Here is a 14,582-nt window from a genome sequence, read left to right as displayed (position 1 = left end):
AGTTGAAACATGAAAGGGTATTAGAAACGTTCATATGAACATACCCAGGCCATCCCATCCCTTAAAAGTTATGCATTGTATTAGTGTACAGGTTATTGTGAGACTTCCAATTTGCAAGGTGACATTTAGGCAACCACAGTCATGAATGTCTTCACACTAAGCTGTGGAGTAAATTCAAATGTGTGAGAGGTTCAATGGTGACTTGTGACACATGGCTAGTGATGTGAGTACCTCAGTGTGTTCCTGTCTAGGTGTTGCTATTGTGGTGTATGTGTTGTTTATCCTAGAGGGTTTCTGTGCAGTGAGTATATAATTAGATTTTTGTCCTTACCAACAAGTAGTCCATTGCCATACCGTCCATCCTGGAAGTGTTGGTTGATGGTGCAGTGACGGAAGATGAATGCGTCATGTACACTCCCAGGATATTTAGCCACAATGTTGCTGATCAGTCCTTGGTGATCGACTATGGCCTGCACGTTGATGGAATGTGTGTGCTTCCTGTTGCGGTAGAGGTGTTCACTCGCAGCAGGTGGCACAAGGCGTACGTGTGTGCAGTCGATTGCACCAAGGACGTGCGGAAAGCCACTGATGGCGTAGAACCCCTGTTTTGTTTCCTGCTGCTTCTGCACTGTGTTAAGGAAGCAGATGTGGCGGGGTGTCAGTCCAATGATGGCATCCAGTACTTTAGGCAGGAATGCGGAGAAAGATGGTTGTGAGATTCCACCAACCAGGGCACCAGTTGTCTGAAACGAGCCACTTGCCAGCAGGTGAAGTACGGCAAGCAGCTTTGTTTCGGTTGGGATAGTGCGTGGAGTCACTAAAGTGGGGGCCAATTGCTGTTCAATATTTGTCAGCAGCTGCTGAATGGCCTGCCAGTTCAACCGGTACCTCTGGATGATGTCTCGTTCCCTGAGGCCATGCAGGGTTGTTCTTGGGCGGAATATCCTCTCCTGCCTTCTGCGCTGTCTTTGGGGTCCCTGCTGTTGTTGTTGTGGCTGCTGTTGTTGCTGCTGGGCTCTGCGTCTACGTGCACGTTGAAGAAAAAGCACCTCCATGTCTCCCTGTTGCTGCTCTGCTGCTCTGCTGCTCTGCTGCTCTGTTGTTTGTTCTGTGTGTTCTGATTAAGTACAGGTGTGTTTGCCCCATTTTAACGCCTGCCCTGACCCAGGCGTTAAAATTTCACGCTATTCGTGCTTTGCGCCATTTTTTTGCGCCGCCTGCCGTGCGGGAGTGATTTTTGCCCTGGAGCATAAATACCACGCACCGCTATGTGCGTCTGTTTTTGGACGGGAACGCCTACCCTTCATGTCATTAACGCAGGGCGGGGTGCCGCTTCCAAAAACTGGCGCACATAGCGCCATTTTCCTGGTGCGCCGGATCGGGCGTCAGGGTTTAAATATAGGGCAACGTTTGCGCTGAAAGTGCGTCAAAATTTTTGACGCACATTCGGCGCAAACGGAGTATAAATATGCCCCTGAATATATTGTACATACTGTTTATTTATTTATGAACGTATTTCTCTAAATTTCTAATATAATATTCTGATTTGACTCCATTCCTTTTGTCTTGGCGTTATTCCAGAGGGTTACGGGGTGTATATGTAATGTTGTTGCATGCGTTTGTGTGTATGGTGTTGGGGGTGAGGGTGGGGGTGGGCGTGTTGAGTGTGTGTGTCACTTTCTTTGTCCTCCCTCCTCCCCTGTGTACTAGGTGCAGTACTTACCGTGGTCATCATCACTGCCATTGGTACTCCTGGTATATGAGAAGATACACCAGCATGGGTAACACCTGTAGTTCGGGATCCATGGCGTCATGGTTCTTTCTTGAGTGTCGAGAGGTGAGTGGTTTCCTTTCAAAGTACTGTTTCTGCTGTGCTTTTGATGGCGTTGGTACCGCCCCGGAAAATCTGGCGGGTGGGCGGGTTGTAATGGGGTGGGCGGTACATTGTCTTCCACCTGGCTGTTGGCGGTTACCGCCGCGGTGTTTGTTGCTACCGCCGTGGCGGTCGGAGTGTTAAAGTGGCTGTCTGTGTTGGCGGTTTCCGCCGCGTCATGATTCCATTTTTGTTACCGCCGGCCTGTTGGTGGTATTACCGCTGCTTTAGTGCACTCTATTAGGGACTTATAAGTAAATTAAATAGCCCAATTGGGTATGATTCAATGTTACTATGTTTAAAGGGAGCGAGCATATGCACTTTAGCACTGGTTAGCAGTGGTAAAGTGCGCAGAGTCTAAAAACCAGCAAAAACAGTATCTCAAAAGTGGAGGGAGGCAGTCAAAAACTTAGGGGTGACCACCCTAAGGCTGTCAGGTCTAACAATGAACCTAAGTACACAAATCTTGCAGGAACACATTGTACAGAGAGGTGGATGGTAAGTACGTGACAGTGTACACTCCAGCAGTGTTTAACTCATCCCATAAACATCCATGATGTAGCCATATGTCAGGGGTAGGACACCATAGCAGCATCTGTCAGCAAGAGAAATGCAACACAATTTTAACTGCACTGTACCAATACAACTGTTGTCACATTTGCTGCCAGACATACACCTCCCCCCCATTACAGCATAATGAACTAGGTTAAAGGTAGCACATATACCTGATGTGGGCTATGCACTACTCAAACATTTGTAAAAACACATATTTACATGGATATGTATGTAGAGTGGCAAATGAAAACAGAACATTACATCACCCACCATAGTGTCTAGGAATGCCAACCTGCCAGGACAACTGTCAGCCCTTGCACCACTACATGTGCCACATCTATTAAAAATGTCCTGATGAGCTCCAGACACCAGCCCTGTCAGAGGTATGTGGAGAATAAGTCCACCACAGTGACATGCAGGTAATGATGATGTGTAAAACTACTGTAATCACTCTGTTCAACACTCTGCAGATGGCTAAAAGTAGTTCCCCAAACATACACACATACACATACTCCTATCCACAAAGCACTGTTGAGGTACAGTCACCATCTGCCACTGACATCCAGCCCAATCTAGCTAACATAACACTGCAACATGTACCTGAGAGTCATTTGAAGTAGAGCTGTATTAGCTGGCTCCTTGAGTCAATTTCATACTCCTCATCTTCTCCATCACTGTCATCCATCCCCTGAGATCCCACGGGTGGCAGTGCAGCATCCTCCTCTTCCACTAGTGGAACATGTTTCCTCAGAGCCAAATTATTGAGCATTCAATCAATCAATCACTGCATTTCTAAAGCACGCTACATACCCGTGAGGGTCTCAAGGAGCTGGGGGGGGCGCTACTGATCGAAGAGCCAGGTCTTGAGAAGTCTTCTGAAGGCCAGCAGGTCCTGAGTCTGTCGCAGGTTTGTAGGGAGAGTGTTCCAGGTCTTGGCGGCGAGGTAGGAGAAGGATCTTCCGCCGGTGGTGGTTTTCCAGATACGGGGAATTGTGGAGAGGGCGAGGTTGGCTGAGCAGAGGCGTCGGGTGGGGGTGTGGAAGCTGGGTCGGTTGTTGAGGTATGTAGGTCCGGTGTTGTGTAGTGCTTTGTGTGCGTGGGTGAGGAGTTTGAAGGTGATCCTCTTGTCGACGGGGAGCCAGTGCAGGCCTCTTAGGTGGGGTGTGATGTGGCTGCGTAGGGGGACGTCGAGGATTAGTCGTGCCGAGGCGTTCTGGATTCGTCGTAGTCATCTCAGGAGTTTGGTTGTTGTTCCTGAGTAGAGGACGTTCCCGTAGTCGAGTCTGCTGGTGATGAGGGCCTGGGTGACGGTTTTCCTTGTGTCAGGGGGAATCCATTTGAAGATCCTGAGGAGCATCCGCGGGGTGTTGAAGCAGGACACGGAGACAGCGTTGACTTGCCTGGTCATGGAGAGGGTGGAGTCGAGGATGACCCCCAGGTTGCGAGCGTGGTCTGTGGGTTCCGGGGCTGTGCCTAGCGATGTGGGCCACCAAGAGTCGTCCCAGGCTGATGGGGTGGGTCAGAGAATGAGGACCTCCGTTTTGTCTGAGTTCAGCTTCAGTCTGCTGTCCTTCATCCAGTCGGCTACGGCCTTCATTCCTCTGTGGAGGTTGGCTTTGGTGATGTGGGGGTCTTCGGCGAGGGATATGATCAGTTGGGTGTCGTTGGCGTAGGAGATGATGTTGAGGTTATGTTGTCGTGTGACGTGGGCGAGCGGTGCCATGTAGATATTGAACAGCGTCGGGCTGAGGGAGGATCCCTGTGGGACGCTGCAGATGATATTGGTGTTTTTTGAGCGGAAGGGTGGGAGGCGGACGCTCTGGGTTCTGCCGGAGAGGAAGGATGTGGTCCAGGTCAGGGCCTTCTCTTGAATTCCGGCGTCATGGAGGCGTGCTGATATGGTCCGGTGGCAGACTGTGTCAAAGGCTGCTGATAGGTCCAGGAGGATGAGGGCGGCTGTTTCTCCTTTGTCCATCAGGATCCTGATGTCGTCAGTGGCGGCGATGAGGGCGGTCTCGGTGCTGTGGTTGCTGCGAAAGCCGGATTGGGAAGGGTCCAGGATGTTGTTGTCTTCGAGGTAGCGGGTTAGCTGTTTGTTGACAATCTTCTCTGTCACTTTTGCCGGGAACGGGAGCAGGGAGATGGGCCGGAAGTTCTTGAGGTCTTTGGGGTCCGCCTTGGGCTTCTTCAGAAGGGCGTTGATCTCGGCGTGCTTCCAGCTTTCCGGGAAGGTTGCTGTCTCAAAGGAACTGTTGATTGTTTTCCGGAGGTGGGGCGAGATGGCTGTGCTGGCTTTGTTGAAGACGTGGTGAGGGCAGGGGTCGGATGGGGATCCGGAGTGGATGGAGTTCATGGTTTTGATGGTGTCTTCGTCACTGACGTAGGACCAGGCGGTCAGGCGGCTGGTGCGGGTGATGGTCGCAGGGGTGGTGGTCTCGGTGGTGGGTGCGGGGTGTCAGAGTTGAAGCTGTCGTGGATGTCGGTGATCTTGCTGTGAAAGAAGGTGGCCAGGGAGTCTCACAGGTCTTGTGATGGTGGGATGTCGTTGGTGTTGGAGCTGGGGTTGGAGAGTTCTTTCACGATGCTGAAGAGCTCTTTGGTGTTGTGTGCGTTGTTGTCTAAGCGGTCCTTGAAGGCGCTCCTCTTGGCGGTCCAGATGAGTTGGTGGTGTCTGCGGGTGGCGCTCTTGTGGGCTGGGTGGCTGTCTGGTGTTCGGTCGTGGAGCCATTTCTTCTCCAGTTTCCGACAGGTGTGCTTGGAGATCCGGAGGTCTTCGGTGAACCAGGCGGCTTTCTTGTTGGTGTGGTTGGTTGTGGAGGTCTTGAGAGGGGCGAGGGTGTCGGCGCAGTTGTTAATCCACTGTTTGAGGTTAGTCGCGGCGGTGTCTGGGTTGGTAGGGTCGGCGGGTGGTCTCAGGGCGAGGGTGGTAGTCAGTTGGTCTTTGGTGACCTTGCCGCAGCAGCGGCGTGGTAGCTGTTGGGTGCGGTGGTGTGTGGTGGGTTTCCTGAAGGTGAAGTGGACGCATCTGTGGTCGGTCCAGTGGGGTTCGGTGGTGTGGCTGAAAGACACATGGGGTCTTGTGGAGAAGATGGGGTCCAGTGGCGTGGGTGGGTGTTGTCAGGAGCTGTTTGAGGCCGAGGTTGACGAGGTTGGCGATCAGGGCAGTGGAGTTGGCGTCGTTGTTGTTCTCGAGGTGGAAGTTCAGGTCCCCGAGGAGGATGTAGTCCGTAGAGGCGAGGGCGTGGGTGCTGACGAGGTCAGCAATGGTGTCGCTGAACTGTGGTCATGGTCCGGGTGGTCTGTAGACGAGTGTTCCTCTGAGGGTGGTGTTGGGGTTGGTGTGGATCTGGAAGTGCATGTGCTCGGCGGTGGTGAGGGTGTCGGCGGTGTTGGTCGAGACTCGGAGGGTGTCCTTGTGGATGATGGCGATTCCCCCTCCCACTCCGCTGGTGCGATCTCTGCGGGAGATCTTGTAGCCCTGTGGGACGGCAATGGTGATGTCTGGTGCTGAGCTGGCGTTCAGTCAGGTCTCCGTCAGGAAGGCGACGTCAGGGGTGGTTGTGTCTAGGAGGTCCCAGAGTTCGATGGCGTGCTTACGAGCGGAGCGGGTGTTGAGGAGGATGCAGTGGAGGTGGTTGGGTTCTCTGGTTGGTGGTTTGGTGGGCTGGATGCTGGCGAATCTGCAGTTCCGGCAGGCGAAGGGCCCTTGGGTGCGCTTCGGGGTGGCCCGGTAGAAGGGGTGGTCTTGTCCAGTGTTGAGTGCGTGGAGGGTGCTGGCGTCGTAGTGCAGTCTGGTGTTGCGGGAGGCGCGGGGTCCAGGGGTCCTGGCGCTGGGCGCGGTCCAGGCGCGGACGACCTCCATAAGAGGCGAAGTGGGAGGGAGGAGCAGCTGGGAGGCGGGAGCGGGGCGGCCAATGGGCGAGGGCCGCAGGGGAGGAGCAGCGGGAAGTGGGGGGTGGGAGGGCACAGAGGGCAGTGGCGCAAAAGGGAACGCCTAGCAGAGAGACAAAAAGCAAAAAGCAGAATGCCAAAATTTAAACAACAAGTTACAAGACAATTTGGGAGAAAAAAAGATTAGTACAACCAACAGTCACCAGGGGCGGCGAACCCTCGGCAGCAGCAGGAGTGAGACACGGGCACCCAGGAGGACCTGTGTGGCGTGGGGAGCGACCCAAGATCATTCAGCAGGCCACTACAATCTGACACACCTTGTCAGAGGCATAGCACAGTGATCCACCAGACATGTGCAGGTAGCGGAATCTGGCCTTCAGAAGCCCAATGGTCCGCTCAATCACCCTTCTTGTGCGACCATGGGCATCATTGTACCGGATTTCTGCATCTGTCCTGGGATTTCTCACAGGTGGCAGGAGCCACTGCATGTTTGGATATCCTGAATCGCCAGGGAAGGAGGCTAAAGTTAGTTAAAAACACACTTGCTGCAATGCTAACAAGCTAACAGTCATGTATGATTGCAGATCTGTGTCATACACACCCACCTATTAGCCAAGCACTCTCCCCTTGGAGTAGTGTCATCATGTGTGGCACACTGCTGTTCCTCAGTATATAGGCATCATGGACAGATCCAGGTAATCGTGCAGCCACCTGTGAGATATACTGATCTGCAAGACAGACCAACTGTACATTCAGTGAGTGGTAGTTTTTTCAATTCCTCTACACCTGTTCATAGGCTCTGGGGGAATAAGGGGTATGTGGATGTCATCTATGGCACCAATCACATGTGGTATGTTGGCAATGGCATAAACATTTGATTTCACAGTAGTGAGATCAGGGCTTTGGGCAAACTGGATGTAGCTCTGCATGTGTTGTATGAATCCACGCAGGAATTTTGAAAGGATGTTGCTGAACATTGGCTGTGACACACCGGATGCCATGCCCACTGTCACCTGAAATAACCTAGTTGCTAAGAAATGTAGGACTGATAGTACCTGCAATGTTGGAGGGATGGCAAATGAGTTTCTTATTGCAGGCTTGAGTTCAGGCTCCAATTGGTCACACAGCTCACGGATTGTGTTACAGTTTAGGCGATAATGATGATGATGTGGTGCTCCTCCATGGTCGCCAGATCAACCAGGGGTCTGTAGACAGATGGAGCCCTCCCTCTCCACATGACATGGGTCGGAAGCTATGTGGGGAAAAAGGTAGATAGATTTTGTGTAGAACTAATTAGTCTACGTTCACCTCTCACATCCATTTCATGTGCATTCCACACACACTACACAGTAACAGTCCCAATGCAGAATCTAACCCTGAATGGGCAATGTGTTGTGATTGCTGTGGATGGAACATTCAACAGTGTAGGCATACTTGCAATTATGATATGGGTATAGGCATTTGTCATGTCACCTTCAGCTCCCTGAGGGTAGACGAAATGGTGCCATATACACTGGCCTTGTCCTGTTTGGGTAAACGTTTTGAACATAAAATGGCAGCCTCCAGTTACACAGGTTGTGGAGTGTAGGAAGTGACATTGTACCACTGGCGTATGTCGTCATGGCGGTAGGCAGTGTTCACTACGGTGCGAATGCTCATTGGTTTACATTGTTGTCTATGGGTGATAGGGGCCAATCAAGATCACCATTGGCGGTGACGGTGCACACCGCCACGGTCTACACCGCCATTTTGGTTTGCCTATGCCACTTGATTCCTGCCCCTCTGGACGGCCACTACTCCACTGCGTGTTCTGCTGTGTCCTGACTCTGGTCCTGGAAATGGCGCGGGCTACAGTGGAATGGGCCCGGCCTTCACATCGTTGGATTGGAGAAGCTGGTGGACAGGGTCCTACCTTTGTACGCAAAGCTGTATGGGTGACCAGAGGACCACGTGAGTGGTATTCATGGGTCCTAGGAATGTGTACCAATGCATGGGAGGGTTATGCAAGAGTTTGGAGAATGTGGGCATGGATAGGTGCAGTGTGCCGGGCGTAGGTGTGTAGGCTCATGGATGAGAGTAAGTTTGAATGGAAAATGCAGGTGTTGTTTTGTCCCATGTGTTATTGGTGCACCTCCACTCACAGCTACTTTTTCCTCTGTGCGTTAGATGCAGGTTAGCGCCCATCAGAAGAAGGGATACTGGCAAGCCATCGCCAAAGAAGTACGGACCCTGGGGGAATACAGCCGGCAGAGCACCCACTGCAGGAAGAGGTGGTAGGACCTGAGACGCTGGGCACGGAAGACCACAGAGGCACACCTGAGGACGGCCTCCGAACGAGGAAGAGGTGCCCGTCGGACCATGACCCCTCTAATGGCCCGCATTCTGGTGGTGGCCAATCCTGAGTTGGATGGGCGCTTGAAGGCAACACAGCAGCCACAAGGGGGTGAGTACCACCACTGTTAACATTGCTTATTGACTGGGTGGTACTCAGGTATGTCCATGCAGGCGTCCTCCTTTCCTTCATTGGGATTGGGATTTCTGCTTAGAAGGGGTGGGTATTTTGCCATGTCACAGGTCCCATGGGTGGCCTAGTGGGTCTGATGTATGTCTTCTGAGACTGGACACATTGTGGTGGGACAGCATCCCTCTCCCTTGTTCAAACTCAACCTATTTGGAAATGTACAGATTGGATGGTGATGTAGTTGGGCAGTGAAGTGTATGTATGTCAGTGTATTGTGGGAGCTGGAGCACCACTCAGAGGTACCTACCTTGATGTAATGGGTGATGTTGAGGGATAGTGTCTGGGATGGGTGGGAGTGCATTTGTGCCAACATGCCATTCAATCAGGTATTTACAGCCAACGTCCTTCTTTTTTCCTACCCCCCTTTTTGTGTTCTTGTGTTCATGTGTGCATTAGCATCATCTGGCAAAGGAGCAGAGGTTTGGCGAGTGGGGATGCTACTGCCCACAGGACCCAGGAGGCAGAGACCACCGACGCCGGGGGGACCAGTGGGATGGAGGGCAAGGGGAGCACCACAGGGGAGGCAACTACCACTGCAGGTAGTGACTCTGACAGCTCCACCGATGGCAGCTCCCTGATGGTGGTGGACACTTCTGGAAACACCGGATATACAAGATCTTCTGCCACTCCCATGCCAGTACCGCCCTCCCAGTAGCTACCCCCGAGTTGCCCATGTCCGCTCACCCAGGAGGGTGAGCGTCTCCTTCGCCACAGGCACCTCTGCCCCTGCCCCAGTCACTCCTGCTGCCCTCAATGAGGAGGCTATGGATCTCCTTAGAACCATCTCTGTAGGGCAGACAACCATCGTGAATGCCATCCAGAGGCTGGCATCCCAGATGCAGCAATGTAATGCCTACCTGAAAGGCATTCACAGTGCCATGTCTGGCCTACAGAGATGTTTTCAGGCTCTGGCCTCTTATTTGATGGCAGCCAGTGTCCCTTGTTCTTCTGTCCCCCCTCCCAACTCCTCTGCTCCTTCCAGTTCCCCACTCCCTTCACCCATCGCAAGTACACATACAGAGAAGCATGCATCCAAGCCAACACACAAGAAACTCAAAGAGGAACACAGGCACCACACGTCCCACCACAAGCAGGGACACATCCAACATCCAGTTGCACACACCACAACAGCCACTTCCCCCACTGTGTCGCCCACCTCCTCTTCCCTGTCTGTCACCTCACAACGCACACCCACATTCTCTGCACCCTCAGTCACTGCTCCAGCCACCATTTGCACAGTCACCACAACTGCTGACATCCACTCATGCACCCGAGACACCACACCTACAGTCACCATGACAACTTTCACAGACACCTGCAGCACAATCATCAGACCTGCAGACACATGCATAACATCCATCTACACTAATTGCCTGTCTATTCCCACTGTTTCTAGCCCTCCTCCCAGTATACGCAAATGTACCCACACATCTGCGCAACAGCCATCTACTAGACATGAGCAGACAAAGCATGGCCTGCATCAACTGACAGCACGCCTACACCACATACTCCCACTCCCTCTACCTCCACTCCCAAACTTGTCTCCAAAACCCCTCCCTGTGCACCTAAGAAGCCTTTCCTTTCCCGTGTCGACCTTTTAGAACGCACTGGCGCACCCGGTCTTGTCCCTAAACACTCCCTTGCCCTCACTAAATCCACTCCTTCCTCATCAGTATCCTCCCCAGTCATCCCTTCACAGTTCCATGACCCTTCCCCAGGGAGGAAAAGGACATGTAGGAGGCCTGATCCCACTGCCACCCCCAGTCCAAGCCAACTCCCACTCCTTCCATGGGCCAGTCCAAAACCCCTCCCACTCTGACACCTAACCCAGGGAAGCCCCCTCCCAAGCCTGAGTCCCCACCCCTGCCACCCCCTACCACTGCTCCCTGAGGTGCCTGCCTGTCCCAGTGATGCCCCTTCACTGTGGAGGTCAAGGTCATGGTAGGAGTCAAGTGGGAGCCTTATGGGCCCAACAGGACTATTTGATGTGGACTGGCCCATGGCCTTGTCTGTTTTTATGTTTCTGCCTCCAGTATCTGGATCAATATATCTGGCCAGCAGACATGTTGGTGAAATGTTCTTCTGTAGTCCTGCGTTTTCATGTGGGAGGGTCTTGCACAGAGGTATGTGCTTCGCATTTTCTTTCCATGCATGTGTCAGGTGAGTGTCTACCTGTACAGAGTGTGTACCTAGTTTGGGAGGGGGGGGTGCGTTGGAGTGTTGTTGGTGAGGGTGTGTGTGTGTCAGGGTGTCGGTGTGCGGGTGTGTGGGCATGGTGGTGTGTGTGTGGGATGCATGTGGCGTGTGGGTGTGTAATGTCCCCTTCGCTCCCTTGTGTGCTAGGTTGCTGTGCTCACAATTGTCGTCTTCATTGGCGGTCACGATCGTAGAGGAATGTTGCAAGGATCAGCACTGGGAAGATTTCCAGTTCACGCTCAATGTCGGCCTCGGTGTCGTCTGTGTCCCTACGGCGAGTGTTTCCTTATGCATGGCTCACTTCCGCCCGGCTTTTTGTGGCGGTGGTTCTGCCCCGGAAAGCTTGCCGGTGTGGTGTTTTGTAATACAGTGGGCAGAAATGGCCTCTCCGCCGGCCTGAAAATATCCCCCGCTGTCGGTGGCACCTCTCCCACTCTGGCGGTAGCAGCGGTGAAGTGGCTGCTCTGCTCACATTTTTCTACCTGACTCATAATACAGCGGTCCGAGCCACCACCCTGTCATCGGTCGCACCTCAACCACCGGAGGGGCGGTCCTACACCACCAGACTCATAATGACCACCTATATCAAAAGTCATTGTCATTTTGAAAATTGCCAATTATATCCATGACAATTGAATCAAGGAAAGATCCCACTTTGGCAGGTGTTAACGTGACCAAATCAGTGCCAAGGAAAACCAAAGAGCTCTCATGTTCCAAAGCCTCAGCTCCAGCCAAGGCTGCAGCATTCCGTGTGGTGGCAGATGTTAAAGTACCAAGAGCCACTTGATTCACAAAAAACGACTCATAGGAGGCTTCCCGTAGCAAACGTACTCTCAATGCACATGTCTGGTAATCAGCCAGAAGATCAACAGATCATCGGCCAATAAAAGTAAACCCCACATAGAAAGACACAATTTCAGTGCACATTCGAAAAGGCACCAAAGGCAATGAAACAGGGGCTACACACAGTTCAGGACCGGTCTAAATGATAAAGACCAGTTGCACTCCAGTTCTTCAAGGAGTGGTGCTCTGAAATACTGCATCATGCTTTCACGACACAGTTGCACTGGTGGAAGCGCCATCAGTCCTCCTCCCTGAGATGGGACAGCCATTGTGAATAAAAAATAGGTACAGCAAAATGCCAACAATTAAGGCCAATATAATTGGGAATTCCCAAAAAATGCCTACAAATATTAAATGTATGGCTGAAATATAGACAAAAAGGTGCTGACGAACCCAGAAACAACAACCTTAAAGAAATGCACAATCCCAGCAGTATTGAAAGCGCTGAAAACTTGTCCCACAAGTTCATCAAAGTGTCTCGGAAAGTTTATATTTACAAGGGACTCTATCCCTGCAGATGACCTCGCTATTAGGCCTCACAGGCAGATGTCAACGCTACATGTTTCTGAAACAATAGAGCTTTTAGTCTACTTAGTTTGTCAAAATTTACATTAGAAGTAGAAATATGAGGCCAAATGTCTGCTACTTTAGTCTTTTGCGTAGGGGGGAAAAGCATGTTACCGCAACAAGTAACAATTTTGGAGACCGAAACTACATAGGCAATTCCGGCTCACATTCCACAACAGCCCTCACTGTTTAGAAGCACATAACTTCCATTTGAGAGCACCTGGAACGCTGGTTGAATCAAGGGGACAGGAACTCCCTTCAGATAACAAGCCAAATTTGCTGCAGAAGCAATACATGCTCCGTGCAAGGAGAGCTGTTTGCAAACCATTGAACGGCTCACAGAGGTCTTGCATTCGCTACCGCTAAGAAAGACCTCTTTCATGCCATTGAAACATTTGTACAAGAAGGGTAGTTCCCACATCTCATGAATCTAGCTATCTCCTAGCCTTTCATATCTGCTTACTGGAGCAACATGGGAACTGTAGTGTTGAAATAAGCAGATTAATAACCCCATGAATTAACCATACTGCAGATGGAATTTCCACCACAATAAAAGGTAACTTTTCTAACTTTTCGATGTTCAACATAACATAACTTGTTTCTTTCTTAGTCATTATATGTTGCTGTCGCATCAAAGTAAAGGCGGCAAATTGGTCTTTCGCTCTAATGTATTGCTATGAATCACAAATACTTTTAAAAAAATGCAGGGTCCAACCCAACTGCATAATGAACCTAAGTTGACTATGTTCATGTTGTAAGGATGACATGTCAGTTTGCATAATGTCAATTGCAAAAGAAATTATGTTGTTAAGAATGTATATGCGGTCAGACAAGGTGTTAATCTCATTATCTACAATGCCTAATGCATTTTGTAAGTTTTCCTGATCTATTTATCTTAACCGGACCGTGGCTTCTTGTTGTGAAAGTTTCCAAATTTCATTGTAAATTGCATATAAGGAGCACTTTTTACATTGTCTTCTGGGGCCTAACAGGAAATCTTGTAAGTCTGTGTTATTTGACATAAGTCTGAGGTGTTCTTTTACAGCGTCTAGTGACAATTTTTTTAACCATTGCTGGCATAATTTTCCTACACTGTATGTTGTCATAATACCTGGATGTTCTGATGACACACAACAAGGGTTTGGTCTTTTCACTCTAAAACACCACGTGGAGCTTACAAAGTCTGCATTTGTGTCCACTGGCCACATTAACCATCTGCCAGGACATGAAAGTGTTGTCTTAAATGTTCTATTCTGGCCCCACCCATCGAGCTGTTCTTCAGTTGCATTAATGTATTTTTGCCATTTGGAAAATTATTTTGCAAGAGTGGAGATACTGGCGCATTCAATTCCTTAATTTTGACCAAGCCTAGACAACTCGTCTGCGGTACTGTGTCATTTAAAAATATAATTTGTGCAGGTATCAGGCATGCTCTAAATAAGCTTCCTTTCCCTGTATTTGCCACATTTTAGTTCCCCAAACACTCTTTATGTCAATCTTATTCATCCAATATTCACAGCCTTCTATAGCAAACTGAGAAACAAAGGAATCAGAATAAATAAAAAATGTGCCCATTAACAGTACATTGTACATTTCCATTAGAGACTATTTAAAATGATAGGACGCAGCATTTTTAACCTTATGCCTGGAATAAAATGTAAACTTTTCCATATATGTTTAGAACTCCCCACAGGTGGGGTAGGACAATGTTCCCCTTGTGAATAATTAAAAAGAGTCTTCCAGGTGCTTGCTCTATGAATGAAATGATCTCCATAATAATTATAACAGAACATATCTCCATAATTTTCTTTTGGTTGGTAAATATCTTCATTTTCAAATATAGTAAAATACTCCAGCTCAGAAAGCATAGAATCAACTGTTTTTACATCCTAGTCATTAGAAACTAGGTGTTACCATATCATTCAATACAATTTTAAAAATGTATGGAATTTGAAGAACCTCCATTGGGCCAAATATATCAAAAAATATCTTATACCAAACAATCCCATCAGGAATTGGTATAGTTGAAATGTTCACAAGTCTCAACGGACCTTATGTGAAGAATGATATGGTTTTAGGGCCAAATCCACCAGTTCGACTGCAGAGCATTCCAAAAGGTAATGACCATGTATGAGA

This window comes from Pleurodeles waltl, chromosome 4_1 (assembly GCF_031143425.1).
Source record: "Pleurodeles waltl isolate 20211129_DDA chromosome 4_1, aPleWal1.hap1.20221129, whole genome shotgun sequence".
Lineage (NCBI taxonomy): Eukaryota > Metazoa > Chordata > Amphibia > Caudata > Salamandridae > Pleurodeles > Pleurodeles waltl.
Note: the sequence above shows the minus strand (reverse complement) of the source record.